The sequence below is a fragment of the Sarcophilus harrisii genome, chromosome 1 (assembly GCF_902635505.1).
Source record: "Sarcophilus harrisii chromosome 1, mSarHar1.11, whole genome shotgun sequence".
In the NCBI taxonomy this organism is placed as follows: Eukaryota; Metazoa; Chordata; class Mammalia; order Dasyuromorphia; family Dasyuridae; genus Sarcophilus; species Sarcophilus harrisii.
The window spans coordinates 640,616,906-640,640,797 of NC_045426.1; the positions used below are offsets into that span (position 1 = coordinate 640,616,906).

The window sequence follows — 23,892 nt, forward strand, 5'->3', positions numbered from 1 at the left end:
GTGAGTATGGGGAAAAGCTCTTAACATCTTTGATGATCAGTTAACTCAATTTTAAAATGGAGATAATAAGATATCTGCAACTCAGGATTCTTTATGATTTACTTGAGGGGAGCAGAGCCAGGATGGCGGAGAGTATACAGATCTTTGTTTGACCTCTTCGTGCTTTCCCTCAGATCAATACCACATTAAGCCTCTGAATCAGTTTTGAAGCTACAGAATCCACCAATATTTAGAGTGTAACAAATTTCCAGCAGAAAATATTTTGGAAAAACTTCATAAAACGTCTGTTTAAAAAAAGGTTTATTTGAAATAATATCTATAAAATATTTTGCAATTTTCAAATTGTTGCACAAAAAATTATTACTATTATTATTTGAGAAAGAATGACTATTAAATCCCTCTCTCTATGATACCCAAGGTCACATGATCTCAGATACCTCCAAATAGATTCAAAATATAAACTCTGGTCATTTCCCTAATAGAAGCTGACATGCTTCAGGCTTTTGAATGGACACAAGGACTCTGGACCAAAACAGGGCTAAAGGAATTTGCAAATTGAAGGTATTTCACAAATAGAGGACAAAATGGGCTCAGGAGATGAGGCACTGAATTTTTAAAAATAATAACATTTTATTTTCAAAATACATGTAAAGATAGTTTTCAAAATTCATCCTTGCAAAACTTTGCATTCCAAAATTTTTCCCTCACCTTCTCCCCCTAGACAGCATGTAATCCAACATATGTTAAACATGGGGGCCCTGTATTAAGGGAGGAAGGGGTCTACAGCCCAGTCCCTGAAAATACATTCAGAGTGAAAAAAGGAGAATGAATGAGACTGTGGGGGGAGTCCTAGAGGAGAAGGAATTAACTAGTATTAGGGAACAATCATTGTAGCAGCAAATTAGCAGTTGCCAGTTTCCAATGTGAAAGCTGAATTCCTTTTGACAAATGGGACTCAATCAGGAACTGGAAGCAGCCTTTAAACACTGATCCTTTCTTGGGTTACATCTCCCATATCTCTGAGGGGGGTACTTTTCACCTTTGAGCAGGTCTCTTCTCTGGTTTCTAACACCACCCATGATCAAAGATCACAAGAGGGAGAGGCAGGCATCAAGAGGCTAGCCTGAAGGGGGAGGCCCAGACACAGGATCTATCATGTGGTAGCTCTTTTCTATCCAAGAAAGAGAGGATAGAGTATCCACCTCCCCCAGAGGATAGAGTATCCACCTCCCCAGACAGGGCACATTCTCTCCCAAGAAGGAAACAACTCCCTTCCCATAAACACATAGAAAAGAAGTGGATACTAAGTCACCCTCTCCTAGAAAGGAAGAAAGTATATCATACCCATTTGGAAGTATCTGAACCTAATTATATAGTCTTGAGAAGAAAGATAGCTTCTATCAGACAACGCCCTGACCATCACCCCAACTCTAACACATAAAGTGGGACCATTATATAGAACATGGCTTATCTCTATTTGTCCCAATAAATTCTTGTCTCTATCCCAGTTTACATTTCTGATTCCTGAGGAATTCAACTTAAGGTAGATGTATTGTTACCCTCCCCCAAAAGGATTCATTCTCCCCAAGAAATGTCCTCTTCTTCCTAGGGTCATATTGGCCAATGCTCCTGAGACTGGTTAAGGATGCTTCCTTCTTTCCCTCAAGTTTCATACACCATCTCTGCTTTAATCTCTGAGGCCAGACTTGCTCACTTGCTTTTTGTTGGAAACATGTATGAAGAGACACAGACATCCTTCTATAGAGTAGGTAGCTGATGTTGATCCAGATTCAAGTCAGAGTTATTTGCATGTAACACAAAGATGCAGCTTATCTGGGTTTTTTTCAATACCTTCCCATGTCTTCAAGGAAAATGACCTCAGGCCATTACTAGCAGTTATTTGATCCTAGACTTGTAATTGATATACTTGTAATATTTACTGATTAGCACTCCTCCTATAAAAATCATTGATTTTCCCTATCCTCCTCCTATCATAAGGACTGAATCTTCATATCCTTGTCATAGACATGGACTTAGTTGTGTTATCATGTTAATACCCCATGTCTCATCACCAGTACCAACTCCCTGTCTTCCTATCACACATTCCATTCTCCTCTCTTCTGTTTCCTCCAGGTATAATGAAGACCATCAGACCATGGGAGTCCATTTTCTCACCTTTTTCAGTTTCCTTCCTCTTATTCCAGATGCTCACATTGACCTCAGGTAAGACTGGTTGCTCTTGTTCATTTCCCAGGATTTGAAAAATGGTTCTTGAGAACTGAGTCATGATCCTATCGAGATTTGGTCCTCTCTGCCACATGATCATTTGTTACAATCAACAATTCTCTTATTACCAAAAATTACCTTCAGGTTCTTTCATATTTCTCCCTCTTTTTCCTTTTCTCTCTCTTGGACTCTTCCTGGTACCCTATCTTTTTCTGCATTTCCAACATCTTTGATTTCATCTCAGTATTTGAACAAAGCATGATGATGATAAATAATTTAAGTTCCTATCTATTATGTCAAGTTAGAATGTTTCAATTTTTTTGCCTCCTTTGTGATTATCTGGAAATAAAGAATGATTATTCAAGAAGCTTGCTACATTGGAATGAATCAGAGGGCCTGGGTTCAAGTCTCATCTCTGATGCTCACTTATCTACTTAACCTCCCTGGATGTTTCCTCATCTATATTCCTGGGTTGGGATAAATGGCTTAGGAGATGCTCTAAGCACTAACTATATAATTCTAAGAATGGCCTCTTCCACCAAAATACCTCCAAGCACTCCCACAACACTCAAGATAGAGGTTCTTCACTCATTCTTTAATCAGAAAGTGTCAGGATGGTACTCAAGTAGCCTACCCAGGTATTGGGTGAACTTTCTATGTTCCACTCATATTATACCCCTAGTATTATGAAAATCCTTAACTAATAAAATGGTCCTCTACTCTGCCCCCACTCACTTATAGAAGTGAGCAAGACATAAAAAAGCTGTTAAATTAAAATTTTTCTCCAGCCCTACCACACTTTGATACTTGAGTCACTACAATGGCGATGCTGTCTTGTAAACATTATATATTGTCTCTTGAGTGATTTTGTTTAAACTTCCAAAGAGTCATATGGCATGGTCTTCCATAGTGAAAGAGACCTTAGTCATATTTATCTGTTAGGTAATACTGAGCCACAAACATATACATGAGATTTTCCAAAAGACTGAAGTATCCCCTCTGTCAATCGAAAGTATGTGCTATTATTTGGAACTATGCCCAAAAAGTTATCAAACTGTGCATACCCTTTGATCCAGCAGTGTTTCTACTGGGCTTATACCCCAAAGAGATACTAAAGAAGGGAAAGGGACTTGTATATGCCAAAATGTTTGTGGCAGCCCTGTTTGTAGTGGCTAGAAGCTGGAAAATGAATGGATGCCCATCAATTGGAGAATGGTTGAGTAAATTGTGGTATATGAATATTATTGTTCTGTAAGAAATGACCAGCAAGATGAATACAGAGAGGATTGGCGAGACTTACATGAACTGATGCTGAGTGAAATGAGCACAACCAAGAGACCATTATATATCTCAAAAACGATACTGTATGAGGATGTATTCTGATGAAAGTGGATTTGTTTGACAAAGAGAAGATCTAATTCAGTTTCAATTGATCAAGGATGGACAGAAGCAGCTATGCCCAAAGAAAGAACACTGGGAAATGAATGTAAACTGCTTGCATTTTTGTTTTTCTTCCCGAGTTATTTATACCTTCTGAATCCAATTCTCCCTGTGCAACAAGAGAACTGTTCGGTTCTGCACACATATATTGTATCTAGGATATACTGTAACCTATTTAACATGTATAGGACTGCTTGCCATCTTGGGGAGGAGGTGGAGGGAGGGAGGGGAAAAATCAGAACAGAAGTGAGTGCAAGGGATAATGTTGTAAAAAATTACCCTGGCATGGGTTCTGGTAATAAAAAGTTATTTTTAAAAAAAAGTATCTGCTATGTGTTAGATATTTTTCTAAGGGCTGAGGATACAAAGGAAGCTAAAATATAGTACCTGTTCTCAAGGACTTTATATTCTAAGCAGGGAGACAACATATAAATACTTATTTACATAAAAACTATATACATAATAAATGGGAAATAATCAACAGAGGGAAGATACTACAATTAAAGGGGATAGAGAAAGACTTCCTGTAGAAGGAAGAATTTTAAACTGACAGCTGAAGGATTAGAAGCTGGAGATAGGAAGAATTGGCCGTTGTGACAGGCAGCAAACAACCAAAGAAATGCCAGGAGTCAGGATAAATTGCTCCTTATTTGAGTAACTGCAATTAGGCCAGTGTGAATTGGCTCGCAGAATATCTCTTGGAGTGCAAGATATCCTAAAGTATCACTGTGGGACAGGAAGATTTGTTGCCAGAGTAGAAAAATTGTTTTTTATACATTGAACCATCAAAACCAAACACAAACAAACATCAAAACCAAATGAGTTTGGGGTTTTGTCAATTATTGTCCATTCATTGAGAACAAGAATGATTTGCATTTAAAGTTAAGACTATCAAGAAGCCTGTTTGAATCCCAATGAGCTTTATTAATGCTTGTTTATTTATTTAAAAAATAGATGACTGAGAAGATTCTTCTTGATATTGTTCATTTGTGTATATAAATGACAGTATAAATAAATAAATGGAGAAGAAGAAAAAAGTCCCCAAACCCAAAGATATCTTGCAAAGTATAAGCAATGACATAAACATATGATTCTTCAGGTGTGACAGAAGGGGGAAAGAAAAGAGAAAGAGTGAAGGGAAGAACAGGAGCAAGAAAAGAAGAAGAAGAAGAAGAAGAGAAAAAGAAATAGCAGCATTTTAAAGAAATTTCATTTATTTATTCATTTATTTATTTATTCATTCATACTTTTATTCGTTCATTCATTCATTTATTAAGGCTTTTTTATTTACAGAATATATGCATGAGTAATTTTTCCGATTGACTTTAAAACCTTTGTTCCAAATTTTCCCCTCCTTTGCTCTACCCCTTCACTAGGTGGCAGGTAGTCCAATACATGTTAAATATGTTAAAACACATATTAAATCCAATATATGCATACATATTTCATGCAGTTATCTTGGTGCACAAGAAAACTTAGATCAAGAAGAAAGAAAAAGGAAAAACTGAGAAAGGAAAACAAAATACAATCAAATAACAGAGAGAGAGAATGCTGTTGGTTCCACACTCAGTTCCCACAGTCCTCTCCCTGGGTAGAAGGGGCTCTTTATCACTGAACAAAATGCAACTAGTTCAATCCACCTTGTTATTGTAGAGCATCACATCCATCAGGATTGATCATTATATAACTTCTAATACTTAATGGGGAAAAGTATCGATTGGTCTTAAATATTATTTCTTTGTTCTCTGCTTCATGGTGCCATAGAACATGCTAAGGAAGTGAGACCCCTGAACACAGTGGTTGGGAAGGTTGGGCTATGGCTATGCGATCCCTCTTCCTTCTATGTTCAGCTAGATTCACATTTCTCCTGATTTTGACCCAGAATGTTCCTCTCTTCTGGAAGGATGTCTCATAACTGACCTTTTTTTTCTTATGAAGATTCCAAAGACCAATATGGAACGTCTTTCCAGCCATTGACAGAGTTTGAAGGTCACCTATTCTCAGTTGGTATGATGTGTTTCAGGTGAGGAAGAGATGATGTCAATGGATCCGAGGTGGGAAAGATGATGAGGGACGTCATTGGCTTCTGGATGGTCCTTCACATGTATTTAGTACATATGTATTACTCAATTTAATATTATGGTAAGTATGATAAAAAATTAAGGCAGGGAATTCATTCCTTGAGCCCTATTGGACAATTTGAGTAGGAAAGGCACAAGGATATAAATACTCACCGCCTCTTCTTTCCTAACCCATTTAACACAACAATAGCAACAGTAGGCCCTTTAATAAATAGTCTTTGGGGTTTTTTAGACAGTGCTTAGCCTATTAGCCAATAAAGATAGAAAAATTACAGGAGCACAACATATGTCACAAATTCCCAGAGCCCTCTCTGCTCAGGGGGTCTATGGCTGGAGCTAAGGAACCTCTTTGGGTCCCTGGAACCTCCCACTAACATCTTTCTATCCCCTGGCTTTTGTTCTTTCCTCTTCTGGAATGTTCCTGAAGGAAAAAAAAATGGGTAAAGAAGTGATAATGAGTTGTCTTTGGAGACCATGAGATCAGGAGATTCATTTCCCTCCACTTCAGTACCTTCTCCTCAGCAGGAGTTTAGTGGTCCTGTTCTATGAGACAGATTTAGTTGGGGAAAACTCCTATTCCCACTTTTTAAATAAAATTTTTATTGGACAGAACCTATGCCAAAGTAATTTTTACAACATTATCCCCCTTGAATTCACTTCTGTTCCAATTTTTCCTCCTCCTGCACCCCTCCCCCCAGATGGAAAGTCCCATATTTAAATATGTCACATATTTTTAGATATAAATAGAAATAACCCAGGAAGCAAAAAACAAAAGGCAAACAGTTTACATTACCCCAGTGTTCTTTTCTTTGGTATAGCTGCTTCTTGTTCATCATTGATCAGTTGGAAACTGAGTTAGATCTTTTGCAAAGATCCACTTCCACGGAATATATCCACTCATACAGCATTGTTGGGAAGTGTAAAGATCTCGGCCTTGTTTTATTTCACTTAGCATCAGTTCATGTAAGTCTCTCCAAGCTTCTTCTGTATTCATCCTGTTTGGCTTTTAAGAACAAATGTTCCATAGCATTCATATATCACAATTTACCCAACTATTCTCCCAAATTGATGGGCATCCATTCATTTTCCTCCCCAGTTTTTGGTTCCTGGTTCCTTTGGAATGACAGTTCCAGAGGGGGGGAAAGTCTCAGAAATATGCCCTTGACCCTTAGTGTCCCTCTTCTTGCAGATATTAAGAAACATTTTGTGGCAGAAATGGGATCATGGAGTGACAGGCTCACTGAAAATGGGTTTGTATTTGTTTTTGTACAAAGCACAGTTGTTCAGGTAAGGTGGACTTGAAATTGGGGGATGGTAATTTAAAATATTAAAGGGCAGTCTTCATGAAATACTCCCTTTCTGACCTGTTCTTTACTCCAACCTCTGACAGTTCTTGTTCCTAAGGGTCCTTTTTTCCTTTCAAAGGCAGGTGTAAGTCGACCCAGGTTCCCACAGCAGCATGTGGATTTTTCTTTTCTTTATATATATATATATATATATTGTGGCCTAAGATTTCAAAAAGGTGGGGAAAAGGGAGGGTTTATGAGGAAGGGAACAGATTGTATGTAAATGGTTAGGTAATTCCAAAGGTGGTGGAGAAATTAGCCGGGGCTGTCACTGGGAAGGAGGGAAGAGACAAGGATTCTAAGGGCCATTCTAGAGGGTGGGACTGAGAAGGGAAAAAGGTCCGGCAACATTTTCTAAGAGGTCATCCTTGTTTTCCGCAGGATTTATTTTTCAAGGAAGAATCAATGAACTTTGGTATTTTTGGAGTGTCATGGATGATCTTCTTCTTTAATCTTAGGAATAATATTTTCCGTTAGATATAGGTATACTTTCCTTTTTATGGTGTTATTTTTACTGGATTTCAACAGTATTGAGAACATCATCATTGTATTTCCTTTAATAAGGGTATTTTTTTCTGTATTTCTCTAATTGTAATTTAATAAGAAAACTGATTGCAGTGAAATTCTCTTTTCCAAACTCTAAAGGAGTTTCTGATTTAATTTAAATAGTCAATAGAATAACAGCTAGATTCCACAATGATCATATCAGTACCCAAATATTCTTACATCATTCTGAAGCATTTAATGCCCTTATTTTTTACAGATATATATTTAGTAAAAAACATATGACTATGCCAAATGCTCATTTACCTAATTGTTCAGGATATAATTACATATTTTCAGATTGAAAGCAGATAGATCTTTAATATTTTCCTTGTGCTTATGTCTTCTACTGACCACTGATTATAGAATTGGACTTTGCTTATAGAAATTGGCTTTAAAAGAAAAAGGAAGGTACATGATTATAAGAGAATCAAACTGGTCCTTTAGCTTAAGTTTAAAGACACATGTGTGGTGGAATAAAGCATTCTCAGCTCAATTTGACTTCAGGTAAGAGGCAAAGATGACAACCAATCATGCAATAACAAACCAAGGGTTGTCCTTTGTAAGGGTCCGGAGAGTAAACTCTCACAGTGCAATCAGGAAGAAAAGAGACCTTAATGTCTGAGACACCCAAATGTGGTCTCTGTGATCAGTATGGACCACCTTGTGAGCAGAAGCTCTTGTCCCATTGAGATTGCATCATCAACGGGAGATGTCTCCTTCCCTTATTGGCTGTGTATGTGACCTCATAGATTCCATGTAAGCAGTGGGGACCAGGAAGTGAGTGGAGTTCAACAGGAGTAAGCGGGAGGGGAATAAAAGTGCAGGATGTGAACACGTGGAATAAAGACCTTAGCTTGTGAGCCTCTGTCTTCAGGTGCTCTGATGGATGGGAGAACCACCGCTTAGAGAGGTGGTGGCTGGAGATATCTGACAACCTATGACTGGGTAAGGTTGATAAAGAAGCACTGTATGAGACTGGCTAGAGATTTCTGAAGGCCTGGGAACTAGGCAAGACTGATAATCAATAACCTCTGGGTGGGAGGTTACAGTCCTTCTAGCTTTTATCCAGGTATAAACCTCCACTTCCTCTGAGGAGCTTGTGGCATTTCTCTTGAATGATTGATTACTGACTTGATGACCCATCAGGCAATCATATGTGAATTTGGAACTCAAAACAGTATCAATTACAGTCCCAAGAGATTTTATCTCAAATGGCAAGTTTTAGTTATCATATCTTAAAGCTGAATGCAGTGATTTTACTCTCATGGAATAATAATAAGCAATAGAAACTTATCAGGAGTCACACGCATAAGAAATTTCATTTAGCATCTTTTATTTTCTTTTCTTCTTCTCCTCAAGTTTAAATTCATCCTCGTATTAAGACAATCATTAGAAATGATTTCTATATAATAAACTTGTAGATTCTTAGAAAACTCGTTCCTTATCTGGGAACTATACATCCTAAAAAACCTCTTTCCCCCTGATGCCCATTCCTATAACCCAAAGTGGAATGCTGTGAATAAGCAGAACCAATCCAGATAAGGATTTCACTTCATCCTTTTCTTTCCACACATAGTAATTGCCAGTTTTCAGTTTTCACAATATGATGATAACCCCAAATAACTTAACAACCTTATAATTTTCATAAGTCATAGCCCAATTGTTTTAGCTGTACCTTTCTCTTAACTATCAGCAGAGGTGATTTCCTAAATAGCACTTACAAAATATTATAAAACAGGGCTGGTACGGATGGTTAAGAAATAGGGTAAATAGAGCAAGTATAAAGGGGAGAGTAGAAGGGGGAGACTGTGCTGGAGGTAGAATGGTGACACTGAGGCAGTTTCTCCAGTCTTAAGGGAGATAATCTCTTTCAGAAACCAGGGATAAACATGTCCTACTATGATTTCGATGACTTATGAGCCTTCAATATAAAGTAGTTTGTGAAACACTAATGCATTGTTGGTGGAATTGTGAATTGATTCAATCATTCTGGAAAGCAATTTGGAAATATCCCTAAATTGTGCATATCCTTTGATCCACCAATACCACTACTCAGACTCTCTCCCAAAGAGATCATAAAAAAGGGGAAAGGAAGCACACAGACAAAAACGTTTATAATGGCTTCCTTTGTGGTGGCAAAGAATTGAAAATAGAGGGGATGTTTATTAATTGGGAAATGTTGAACAAATTGTGGTATATGAGTATAATGAAATACTATTGTTGTATAAGAAATGATGAGTAGGTGGATTTCAGAAAAATCTGGAAAGACTTTCATGAACTGATGCTGAAGGAAGTGAGCAGAACCAGGAGAACATTGTACACAGTAATAACTTTGTGCAATGATCACCTTTGACAGACTGCTCTGCTCAATGATACAATCATCTAAGATAATTCCAAAAGTCTCATAATGGAAGATACAACCAGAGAAAGAACTATGGTAATCTAAATGAAGATTAAAGTATACTCTTTTCATTTTTTGTTGTTTTTTTTATTTCTTGTGGTTTTCCCCTTGTGTTCTGATTCTTCTTTCACAACCTGACTAATGTGGAAATAGACTTAACATGATTGTGCATGTATAACCTATATTACATGGATTGCTGCCTTGGGGAGGAGGGAGAGGAAGAAGGGAGGCAAAAATAAAAGAAAATCAAAATGTCATAAAAGTAAATGTCAGAAGTTTCTTTTGTTCTGTGAAGGGAAGAGAAAGAAGAAAGGACTACTGGAGCTGAGGTAGCAGCTAAGATTCTATCACTGTCAGAAAAAACTTCCTAACAATGAGGCCTATTCCAAAGTGGAATGGGTTGTCTTGGTAAGAACTGGGTTCCTTCTTACTGTTGCTGTTGTGCTTCACTTGTGTCTGTTTCTTCATGACTCTGTGGACTTCTATCCATGGGGTTTTTTAATAAAGACATGTGGGGGCCGGAGCCAAGATGGCAGAGAGGACACATGCATCTTCCTAAACTCTTTTCCCTCAATCTATTTTAACAATATTCAGTCTCAGAATTAGTGCTTGACTGTCGAAACTCAAGAATATTGAAAGTACAACACATTGCCAACAGAAGATGTTCTCAAAATTCACCAGCAAAGTTTTATTTTTGCTCCTGGGCAAGGACTGAATGGAGATAGGTTAAGCATAGACCTCAGGCAGGCAGTGAGAGCATGGGAAACAGGTCATGCTGAGCAGACTAGAGAGGGGTAGGGGGGGTCTTTGCTGATGGAAAATCTGGGGAGAACTTTACCACAGTGTGAGGTACTTTGCCCTGGCAGCAAGCCAGTAGATCAGCAGGGAAGCTATAAACACAGGGAGTGAAGGTTATAACTCCAGAAGACTACAGTCTCTCAGGACCTCACCACACCCACCCAACACCCAGAGTGACTCAGTGTGATCCAGGTGCAGCCACAGTATTTGGTCCCAGGGAAGCCCTAGTAGCTGCCTTTCCACTGCTGCTGATTTCAGGATCTGATTTCAGGTCCCAGTGCAGCCCGTGAGTGCTGTCCCACTGCCCCTTCACTGCCACTTCCTGTTGTCTTTAGAGGCAGCTTGGAAATACCCCATGCCCCCCAAAAGCAGACTGTAGATTTTTTTTTGGTTTGTTAGTTTTATTTCAAAATTGGCAAAAAATCAAAGTGGCCTCTAACTATAGATAGCTTCTATATAGAAAGAGAGCAGACCAAACAATGAGGAGACTAAAAACAGTTTGTCTCTAGATTCAAAAGTGGATATGATCTAGTCCCCATCACACAAGGCTCTCGTAGAAGAAATTAAAAATGATCTTAAAAGAGAGCTAGATGAAAAATGGGGAAAGGAAAGGGAATCTTTGCAAGAGGGTCAGGATAAGTCATTAAAAGAAAGAGTGGATAAAGAAATCAACTCTCTGAAAAACAGAATTTGCAAATTGGAAAAGATAACTCCCAGGAAAACAGAATTTGGAATTGGAAAAAAGAAAATAATTCTTTAAAAATATTGGCAAAATGGAAAAAAAAATTCCATAGAACAAAACAACTCATTTATAAATTCAATTGGACAAATACAAAAAGAAATTTTAAAAAGCAAATGAAAATAATTCATTAAAAATCAGAGTTGAACAAATGGAAATGAATGACTTGAGGAGACACCAAGAATCAGTCAAGCAAAACTGAAAAAAAATTAAAAAAAGTTAAAATACCTACTTGGTAAAACAATGGACCTGGAAAATAGATCTAGGAGAGATAATCTAAGGATTATTGGACTTCCTGAAAATCATGATGAGAAAAGAGCCTTGACACTATTTTCAGGAAATCATCAAAGACAACTGCCCAGATGTTATAGAAACAGAGGTAAAATAGACATTGAAAGAATTCATCAATCACCTACTGAAAGAGACCCCCAAATCAAAACTCGAAGAAATATTGTGGCTAAATTCCAGAACTATCAGACCAAGGAAACAATACTAAAGCAGCAAAAAAACCCAAAAACAAACTAATTCAAATACTGAGGAGCTACCATAGCGATCATTCAGGATCTAACAGCATCCACATTAAATGATCAAAGGGCTGATATTCCAAAAGGCAAAAGAACTTGGTATGCAGCCAAGAATAACTTATTCAGCCAAACTGAGCATTTTTAGATGGACATTCAATGAAATAGATCAATTCCATTTATTCCTGATGAAAAAACTGGAAGTAAACAAAAAGTTTGACCTCCACATATAGGACTCAAGAGAAGCAAAAAAAGTTCTTGAGAACTGTATTTCTGTTATGGGTATACATAAAGAGTACATGTATAATTTTCTTTTACTGTTATAATATAAAAAAAGAAATGAGAAGTGGAAAGGAAATTGTTTCAGAAAAAGGGAAAAGTGGAGGTACTACATATCATGAAGAGGAAAAGGAAACCTATTATATTTGAAGGAATGAAGGGAGAGGGATGAATATAGTGTGAATTTTAACTCTCATCAGATTTGGCTCAAAGAGGAAATATTAGACATATTTGGTTTACATAGAAACTTCTCCCCGCTCACTGAAAAGTGGGAGGGGAAAAATGAAAAGGGAAGGGTTAGGGTAAACATAAAGAAATACAGAAATAGTAAGGAAAAGGCTTAAGAAAAGGGAAGGGACTTTAAGGGGAGGGAGGAATTCTAAAGAGGGAGGGCTGTGTGAGGCAAGTGGTGCTCATAAGTCTCATACTGGGGAGGGGGGTAAGGAGGAAAGAAAAGAGAAAAGCATAATTTGAGGATAAGAAGATGGCAGGAAATACAGAATTAGTAATTTTAATCATAAATGTGAACGGGGTAAACTTCCCCATAAAGCGGAGGCAGACAGCAGACTGGATTAAAAGACAGAATCCTGAAATATGTTGTTTACAAGAAACACACTTGAAGCAGGTTGATATATACAGAATAAAGGTAAAAAGCTGGAGCAAAATCTACTACACTTCAGGTGAAACCAAAAAAAGCAGGGTAGCCATCCTAATTTCAGATCAAGTAAAAGCAAAAATTGATCTAATTAAAAGAGATAAGGAAGGGCACTACATCTTGCTAAAGATGTAGCTTGCTAAAGGGTAGCATAGATAATAAAGCAATATCAATACTAAGCATCTAAATTCCTAAAGGAGAAGTTAAGGGAGCTGCAAGAAGAAATAGACAGCAAAACTATAATATTGGGAGATCTCAACCTTGCACTCTCAGAACTAGATAAATCAAATCACAAAATAAATAAGAAAAAACTTAAAGAGGTAAATAGAACATTAGAAAAGTTAGATATGATAGATCTTTGGAGAAACTGAATGGAGACAGAAAGGAATATACTTTCTTCTTGGCAGTTTATGAAACCTATACAAAAATTGACCATATAGTAGGATATAAAGAACTCAAATTCAAATGTAGGAAGGCAGAAATAGTAAATGCATTCTCCTCAGATCACGATGCAATAAAAATTACATTCAATAAAAAACCAGGGGAAAATAAACCAAAAAGTAATTGGAAAATAAATAATCTCATCCTAAAGAATGAATGGGTGAAATGGGAAATCATAGCCACAATTAATAATTTCACCCAAGAGAATGCCAATAATGAGACAACATACCAAAATGTGTGGGATGCAGCCAAGGCGGAAATGAGGGGAGATTGTATATCTCTAGAGGCTTACTTGCATAAAATAGAGAAAAAGAAAATCAATGAATTAGACTTACAACTAAAAAAGCTAGAAAAAGAGCAAATTAAAAAACTCCAACCAAACACTAAACTTGAAATTCTAAAAATAAAAGGAGATATCAATAAAAGTGAAGGTAAAAAAAAACTTTTAAATTAATAAATAAAACTAAGAATTGGCTTTATGAAAAAACCAACAAAATAGATAAACCTTTGCTAAATTTGATTAGAAAAAGGAAAGAAGAAATGAAATGGTTAGTCTTAAGAATGAAAAGGGAGAAATTTCCACTAATGAAGGGGAAATTAGAGCAATAATTAGGAGTTACTTTGCCCAACTTTATGACAAAAATATTATAACTTAAGTGAAATGGATGAATATGTTCAAAAATATATGTTGCCCAGATTAACAGAAGAAGTAAATTGGTTAAATAGTCCTATTTTAGAAAAAGAAATAGCAAAAGCTATTAATCAAGTCTCTTTAAAAAAATCCCCAGGACAAGATGGATTTACATGTGAATTCTACCAAACATTTAAAGAATAATTATTTCTAATGCCATATAAACTATTTGAAAAAATAGGGAATGAAGAAGTCCAACCAAATTCCTTTTCTGACACAGACTTGGTACTGATATCTAAACCAGGTAGCTTGAAAACAGAGAACTAAAATTATAGACCAATCTCCCTAATGAATATTGATGCAAAAATCTTAAATAAAATCTTAGCAAAAAGATTACAGAAAATCAGCTCCAGGATAATACACCAAGACCAAGTAGGATTTATACCAGGAATGCAGGACTGGTTCAATATTAAGAAAACTATTAGCATAATTGACTACTTCAATAACCAAATCATCTCAATAGATGCAGAAAAAGCATTTGACAAAATCCAAGACCCATTACTATTAAAAACACTACAGAGTATAGGAATAAATGGACTTTTGCTTAAAATAGTCAATAGCATCTATTTAAGACCATCAGCAAAGATCATATGTAATGGTGATAAACTGGAGCCTTTCCCAGTAAAATCAGGAGTGAAACAAGGTTGCCCACTTTCACCATTATTATTCAATATTGTATTAGGAATGCTAGCTTTGACAATAAGAGGTGAAAAAGAAATGAAAGGAATTATAGCAGATAACAAGGAAACCAATACGATGGTGTAGTTAGAGAATGTCAGAGATTCTACTAAAAAGCTATTAGAAATAATACAAAACTTTAGCAAAGTTGCAGGATACAAAATAAATCCACATAAATCCTCAGCATTTTTATACATCACTAACAAAATCCAACAGCAAGAGATACAAAGAGAAATTTCATTTAAAATAACTGTCGATTGTATAAAATATTTGGGAATCTATCTGCCAAGGGAAATTCAGGACCTATATGAGCAAAACTACAAAACGCTTTCCACACAAATGAAGTCAGATCTAAAAAATTGGAAAAATATTAAGCGCTCCTGGATAGGTTGAGAGAATATAATAAAGATGACAATAATACCTAAACTTATCGATTTAGTGCTATACCAATCACACTCCCAAGGAACTAGTTTAATGATCTAGGAAAAAAAACAACAAAATTCATCTGGAAGAACAAAAAGTCAAAAATTTCAAGGGAACTAATGAAAAAAAAATCAAATGAAGGTGGCCTAGCTGTATCTGATCTAAAACTATATTATAAGGCAATGGTCACCAAAACCATTTGGTATTGGCTAAGAAATAGACTAGTTGATCAATGGAATAGGTTATGTTCACAGGATGAAATAGTCAATGATTATAGCAATCTAATGTTTGACAAACCCAAAGACCTCAGCCTTTGGGTTAAGAATTCGTTATTTGACAAAAAATCTGGGAAAATTGGAAATTAATATGATAGAAATTAGGCACTGCCTCATACTTAACAGTGCACACCAAGATAAGATCAAAATGAATTCATGATCTAGGCATAAAGAATTGCATTATAAATAAATTAGAAGAACATAGAATTGTTAACCTCTTAGACCTGTGGAAGAGGAAGGAATTTGTTACTAAAGAAGAGCTAGAGGTCATTAATGATCACAAAATAGGAAATTTCAATTATATTAAGTTAAAAGGCTTTTTTAGAAATAATACTAATGTGAACAAGATTATAAGGGAAGCAATAAACTGGGAAAACATTTTTACAGCTAAAGATTCTGATAAAAGCCTCATCTCCAAATTATATAGACAATTGACTCTAATTTATAAGAAATCAAGCTATTCTCCAACTGATAAATGGTCAAAGGATATGAACAGACAATTTTCAGATGAAGAAATTGAAACTATTTCTAGTCATATGAAAAGGTGTTCCAAATCATTGTTGATTAGAGAAATGTAAATTAAAGACAGCTCTGAGATACTACTGCACACCTCTTAGATTGGCTAAGATAACAGGAAAAGATAATGGCAAATGTTGGAGGGGATGTGGGAAAACTAGGACACTGATGCATTTTTGGTGGAGATCCAACATTCTGGAGAACGATTTGGAACTATACTTAAAAAGTTAGCAAACTGTACAGACCCTTTGATCTAGCAGTGTTTCTACTGGGCTTATATCCCAAAGAGACCTTAATGGAGAGCAAGGGACCCATATATGCAAAATTGTGGCAGCCCTTTTTGTAGTGACTAGAAACTGGAAATTGAAGGGATACCCACCGTTTGGAGAATGGTTGACTAAATTGTGGTATATGAATGTTATGGAATATTATTTTTTCTATAAGAAATGACCAGCAGGTTGAATACAGAGAGTTTTGGAGAGACATACATAAACTGATGTTAATTGAAATGAGCAGAACCAGGAGATCATTATATACTTTAACAACAATATTTAATGATGATCAGTTTTGATGGACGTGGCTCTCTTCAACAATGAGAGGATCCAAATCAGTTCCAATTGATCTGTAATAAAGAAAACCAACTACACCCAGAGAAAGCACACTGGGAAACAAGTATGGACCACAAAATAACATTTCCACTCTTTCTGTTAATGTTAGCATGCTTTTTTGTTCCTTTCTTCTCAGGTTAGTTTTATCTTCTTTCTAAATCTGATCCTTCCTGTGCAACAAGATAACTGTATAAGTAAAAATAAATAAATATTGTGTGTGTGTATGTGTGTGTGTGTGTGTGTGTGTGTGTGTGTAGTATTTACCATATACTTTAACATATTTGACATGTATGGGACTACCTGCCATCTAGCAGACTGGTTGCAGGGAAGGAGGGGAAAAGTTGAAACAGAAGTTTTTGCAAGGGTCAATGTTGAAAAATTATCCATGCATATGTTTTGTATATAAAAACTATAATAAAAATAAAATAACATAATTAAAATAAAATAAAAAATCATGGAGTTAAAAGAGCTATGATTTCTGGATAATTTAATCATGTTGTTAATAATGATAGCTTTTTAACAAAAAGATCCTCATTTGGCCATCTCTCTCTTAGATCAGACACAATCGTGGCAGCAGGGCTCACAGTTTTTATGCCCTTCTAAAGCAGGGATTTTATAAGGTGGCAATCAATTGTAATAATAAGATAATGAATAGTACAATAAGGATCTGGACCTGAACTTTGATTATGTCATCTAATTCTAAGTTTTCCCACTTTATGCCCCATCCAAATATGAGCAGAACACAATAGCTGCCCCAACTGGGTAAAGTTTAGAGAACAGAGGTTAGCTCAGACTTTAGAGAATGAACTTTTAAAATCAGGATTAAAAAAAAAATAACAAGTAACCCTGGATCTTCCCAGATTATTGGTTATTAATAAACATTTCTCTCAGATGCTGGAAGGGCTCTCATTTCCTTCTCCAGTGGATCACCAATCCACAATTTGTCACAATTTGTGTGACAAAGATCACACAAATAGGAAGTTTCTGAGCCTGGATTTTAATTCTGGTCTTCCAGACTCTGAGCCCAGCTGTCGGTCCACTACACCACCTAGTTGCCTCAAACTAGAAGTGTTTAGGGAAAGGCTTATTTGTCATGTTATTATGCCAATTCTTTGTCAGGTATGAGTTGAACTAAATGATTTCTGCAGTAATTTCTAACTTTTAAAGTCTGTAATAGTTTCATCCATATCTAGAAAAGAGATGCCAGAAAAAGATGTCTAATAACCTGTCATTTATCCTCTGCTGGAAAACCTCTAATGGACATGTGAATTTTTCTTAATTCAGATTAGTCTATATTTAACATTAGAACAAAATGAGACATGTAGTCCTTTCTGTAATTAATCAAAAGATTTATTTAGCCATAGCTGGAGAAGAATATTTAACAAGGATGTGTATTGAGAAAACTTTGAATTGATTATTTTGAGGAAATCTCTCTTGCTTGAATTACCTATTGTTTTCCACCAGACAAGTATGACAGAAAGAGACAGAAACAGAATCAAAGTGAGAATGAGAGGTGCTCTAGATTCCTCTAGACCATGATGTATGCTGGTGAGGCAAAGAGACAGGGAAAGAGAACAGAAATAGAGATAGAGAGACAGACAGAGGAACAAAGAGAAAGAGGAGAAAGATGGAAAGGAGGGAAAGAAGGAGAGAGGACAGGGAAGGAGGGAGGGATTGCAGTTCACAGTTCAGAAGAGAGAGAAGACATCTTTTAAACCCATGTAGTACTGTTAGAATTCATGGGAGATCTGTTGGAATACACGGGAGCCACCTGACAGTGGCTGCTGGATATCCAATCCAGAATGGATCTTCTTTTGTTAGAGGATGATGCAAAAAGGCTTAGAGGCACTTGTATGCCTTGTCTGACCTCTCTTCTCTTCCCTCTGCCTCCAATTCATCTCATTCCCAGTCTGCAATACCTGTGTCAGCAAAGGCTACCTTGCAACTCGTTCAAATGCTATGATCCATATCTGCAGAGGCTCTCAGAGAATTGACCTGTCCCTTAAGATAGTACTCCTACCTGTACCCAATAAATTAAATGCAAATATAATCGGCATATTTGTCCATGTTTCCAATTCTAGAAATGTTTTGGAAAAATTTTAGCAATGTATGTTCTTTCTTTAATTAAAGCTTTTTATTTTTCAAAATATATGCATGGATAATTTTTCAATATTAACTCTTGCAAAACCTTGTGTTCCAATTTCTCCCCCACTTTTCCCACCCCCTCTCCTAGATGGCAAGTGGTTCAATACATGTTAAACATGGTAGAAATATATGTTAAATCCGATATATGCATACATATTTATACAATTATGTTGCTGCACAAGAAAAAATAAATCAAACTGGAAAAAAAATGAGAAAGAAAATAAAATGCAGGCAAACAACAACAAAAAGAGTGATGATATATTGTGAATCACACTCAGTTCCCATTTTGTATATCATAGTCCTCTCTCTGGGTATATAGCTCTCTTCATCACAAGATCATTAGGACTGTTCTGAATCATCTCATTGTTGAAGAGAGCTGCATCCATCAGAATTGGTCATTATATAATCTTGTTGCCATATACAATTGTCTCCTGGTTCTGCTCGTTTCACTTAGCATCAGTTCATGTAAGTCTCTCCAGGCTTCTCAGAAATCATCCTGTTTGTCATTTCTTACTGAACAATAATATTCCATAAATTCACATACCCTAATTTATTCAGCCATTCTCCAATTCTCCACTCAGTTTCCAGTTCCTTGACACTACAAAAAGAGCCACCACAAACATTTTGGCACATGTGAGTTCTTTTTCCTCCTTTAAGATCTCTTTGGAATATAAAGATATAAAAGAGCATGCATAGTTTGATAACTCTTTAGGCATAGTTCCAAATTTTAACAATGTATTTTCAAATGGCTCATCAAATAGCTTGCATCAAAGAATCATAGCAAAGTCTATATGATACAATTCTAGTTAACCTTTCACATCCCAAAAGAACAAGAGTAGAGAGGAGAACATGGAGGAGAAGATGGAAGAGAACAAGTCTCAAATAGTTCCTTCAACACAGTTGCTAAATAGAGTAATTGTCAATTAATTTATGGGATTATTAAATGATTGATTATGACCCAGAGTAGTCTCAATCCTGGTGCTCTCATTTTATGATTAATGAAAAAAGTAGCAATGCTTCAATTACATTTTAATAAGGTATAAAGAGTACAGAGGCAAATTTCAGATATGAGAATGGGGACTATGGGAACAGCATTTGGAGTGATGGAGGAACCAGGCAGTGAGGCACAGAAAATCACTTACAAACCAGGAATGGAATTGGAAGCACTCTGCAACATGGACTCAATGGAGAAATGTTAGTGGGGTGAGCAGTGTCAGGAGCTTGGGATCTCATTTTTATAGGGTTTTGGAAGCAAATATTACCTGTGCAAACTTAGGGTTAGTTCATGATTGTATCCACATTATCTCAAAGTTATAAGCAGTACCATAGGCTTAGTTCATAACATAATGATTGATGATGTTCTGGCCCTATTGAGCATATCTGTAGCTTATCTGAGATTTACAGAAGACTGGAAATTAGCAGGACCAAGACTTAGACTAAGGTCTAACTGGCTTCCCTAGTTTAGCACATTCTCTCAGAATATAGCTTTAGTTCATTTATAAGCCAGTTTCTATGGGCTTCTATTGTCTGCTAATTTATGAGACAGTTGTTAATTGTTATGCTCTCTTAATTTTTGAGACAGGCTATAAGGGACTTGTAGGTTCTTTTTTAGAATCCTACTTCCTACTATTATTTACTTTTTTCTAGGAGTACTAGGATAAGTAACAATTTGAACACATTACATAATCCTAAAATTCCAGAAATGTGCTTTGGTTTGCATTCACTCACAAGCTATTTCTTAACTGAGTGGTATATATATGTCTGAAAAAATGTATGGGAATTAAAGTTGTCCCACTTACAATAAAAGAGAATGAGGCAGAGCTCTGAGCCAATGGCCCTTTATTTTGGGGTCCATTGTCTCCTGCAATGAAGTCAATCTTAGATCTTCATGATTTGAGATCCCTCTTCTTACAGGAACTTACTTTTAGGAGCCTGGATATCCACACATTCAAAAATAGCTATGCTAAACATGGAATAATTCCATTGATTGTCATATGACAATAAGGCAAACCACATCAATAACAAAATTAAGAGAAATCATATGATTACATCAATAGATGAAGAAAAAGCATTTGGCAAAATACAGCACCCATTCCTAAAAAAACAAACAAAAAATATTACTAGAGAGCACAAGAATAAATGGAAGTTTTCCTTAAAATGATAAATAGCATCTGTCTAAAATTATCAGGAAGCATGATATGTAACAGTAATAAGCTAGAAACATTCCCAGTAAGAGCAGAGATGAAACAAAGATGCCCATTATCAATGTTATTTGTTCACAATATAGAAAGTGCTAACTTTATTAATAACAAAATTAATAAAAAAGACAAAAAAATAAGAATAGTCAACAAGGAAACAATACTATTGCTCTTTGCAGATGATATGATATAGAATCCCAGAAAATCAACTAAAAAAATACTTGAAATGAATAACAACTTTAGCAAAATAAACTCACATAAATCATTGGCATTTCTACATATTATAACAAAACCCAGCAACAAGAAATAGAAAAAGAAATTCCATTTAAAATAACAGCAAATGATATAAAGTATTTGGTAGTCTACCTGCCATGACAAACCTTGGAACTGTATGAAGAATTGTATAAATACAATTACATAACACTTTTCACATAAAATCAGATCTAAACAATTGGAAAAATATCGATTGTTCTTGAGTAAGCCAAGCTAATATAATAAAATGACAATTCTATCTAAATTAGCCAACTTATTCAATGTCATACCAAACTGCTAAAAATTTATTTTTTAAAACTAACAAAAATAATAACAAAACTCATCTGAAAGAAGAAAGGGTCAAGAATATAAGAGAAATAATTTTTAAAAACGCAAAGAAAGGTGGCCATTTGTACCAGATCTAAAACTATATTTAAAACTGGCAGTCATTAAAACCATTTGGGACTGACTAAGATCAGTGGAGTAAGCTACATAAGACACAACAATCAGTGATTATAATGATCTACTGTTTGATAAACCCCAAAAGAATTCATTATTTGACAAGAATTGCTGGGAAAACTAGAAAACATTTTGACAGAAATTAGGCATAGACCAACATAGTGTATACCAAGATAAAATCAAAATATTGATCATGATTTGGACATAAAGGATAATACTATAAACAAATTAGAAGAAGGAATAATTTACTTGTCATATCTTTAAAGAAAGGCAGCATTTATGATTAAACAATAAATAGTGAACAGTATGAAATGCAAAATAGATAATTTTTATTACATTAAATTGAAAAAAAAAAGTTTTACACAAACAAAACCATTGCAGCTCAGATTAGAAGGAAAGACAAAAGCTGGGGGAAAATTTTTACAGTGTTTATGATAAAGATCTAATTTCTAAAATATATAGAGAACTGAGTCAAATTTATAAGAATATAAGTTATTCCCCAAATGATAAATGGTCAAAGGATATAAACAATTTTCAGATAAAGAAATCTAAGGCATTTATAGTATATCAAAAATGCTCTAAATCACTGTTGCTTAGAGAAATGCAAATTAAAACAGTTTCTGGGTTTGTTTGGTTTTTTCATGCTGGGGTTGCATGTCTAGTATAATGTTCTTGGTTTGGTATTCTGAAGGTCTTTGGGCAGCCTTCTTTTCAGTTCAGTAATCACCACAAGAATAGCCAGGTGTTAAAGACCAAAAGTCCTTATTGTCTCTTTTGCCTGATGCTCAGCTAGCTTTCTCTTGGCCTTCAGAGGGCACTTGGTTTCAGTGGAGAAGCAAAGGAGGAGAGCACTGACACCAAGATGGTGTGAGATGAGATGAATGAATCTGTCTCTCAGTCCCTCAGGAAAGCCACCAGAAGCCTGACTGAAGATGGAATGGATCTCTCTCCTTGGCTCTGAGAGCTTGAGCTCCTATATCCACTCCTTTGTCTTCTCTGGCTCTAACTCTGGCTGAGGTTCCCAACTTATATGTTCTACCCTGAGTATAAACCAATCATTATATCACTAGGAAACCATTATTTGTTGTAAGATTAAAACAATTATACTGACCTTAGAGAGCTATTAAGCACTATGCTAAACTAGATAATCATTGTCTCATCAATTCTACTGATTTAACACCCTGTAAGAATCCTTGTTTTAGAGTTCTGACCCATAACAGTCTAGGACCTTAGAAAAGTGGGGGAAGCACAGTGGGAGAACTATCTTCCTTTCATTTTATCAACTAATTGGATTTTTAATAGTTTACAGAACCAGACACTATAGTGTTGATCTTCATGTGCCTTAGATTTGGGGGAGTACCTGGTCATGGACCCATCAGAAGCAAGAAACTTGGCCTAAAACTCCAACTACACAATTCCAATCCTAAAGTATCAATCTGATTCAGCCCTTCCTTTTCTTTCCCTATTATCCGAAAAAAGAGTTTTGGCCTAAAACTCCAATTCCACAGTTCCAATCCTAAAGTGTCAATCTGATGACCAGGGCAGCTTCATACCCCTGCCCCATGGGGCAGATGTATAAAACCCCAGGGCACAATAGAAATTGATTTCTTTTGTCTAGAGAAAGTAGGCTTAACAAAACTACCTCTAACCATTAAAGAACAGCTTAAATAGAACAGAAAACTAAGTCTCTGTCCACAAGGGTAGAATGGAAGAAGGGAAGGGTGAATGGGAAGAGAAGAATGTCAGTCATCTGGATTCATTGCTGAAGATGAGGAGGACATTCAGGATTGATCAGGTTTACCTTTTACGTTGTTGCTGCCATCTCATTTAACCACAGTCAATGAAGAAAATGGTTATCCTGATGCCATACTCAATACCATCTCCTCACCTCTGCCAGAATCAGTGTCTGCTTCTCCCTCTTCTTCCTGAAACTCCTGAAAGATTCATTCAAACAATCTCGGATTGCCTCATTCTCCTCTCTTAGTACCCAATATATCCTTTGGCAGGAAAATGAGCAAACCTCCAAATTCCAGAATTCTCAGAGATGTTTTAAACTATTTGCCCCATGAGATCTTTAACACTCTTCTCCTATTCAGAGAAACATCAGACATATCATTACTTTTTTGTTTGTTTCTTTGTTTCCCATTGCTTAATTAAGAATTGAATAGGAGAAT

General features: G+C 35.9%; 1 long non-coding RNA gene across 2 annotated transcripts in view; it reads left to right on the forward strand.

Annotated features, from left to right (window-relative positions):
* LOC116420713 overlaps positions 1-5,790 on the forward strand; it is a 6,195-nt gene extending 405 nt beyond the window's left edge. The window contains exons 1-3 of one of the 2 annotated variants that reach the window (XR_004231129.1): positions 346-561; positions 2,134-2,223; positions 5,690-5,790. This is a non-coding gene — a long non-coding RNA (uncharacterized LOC116420713). Of the gene's footprint in view, positions 1-345; positions 562-2,133; positions 2,224-5,689 lie in introns of those variants that run through there. The other variant, XR_004231130.1, reaches the window with a different exon arrangement.
* Positions 5,791-23,892: the final 18,102 nt, after the last annotated feature.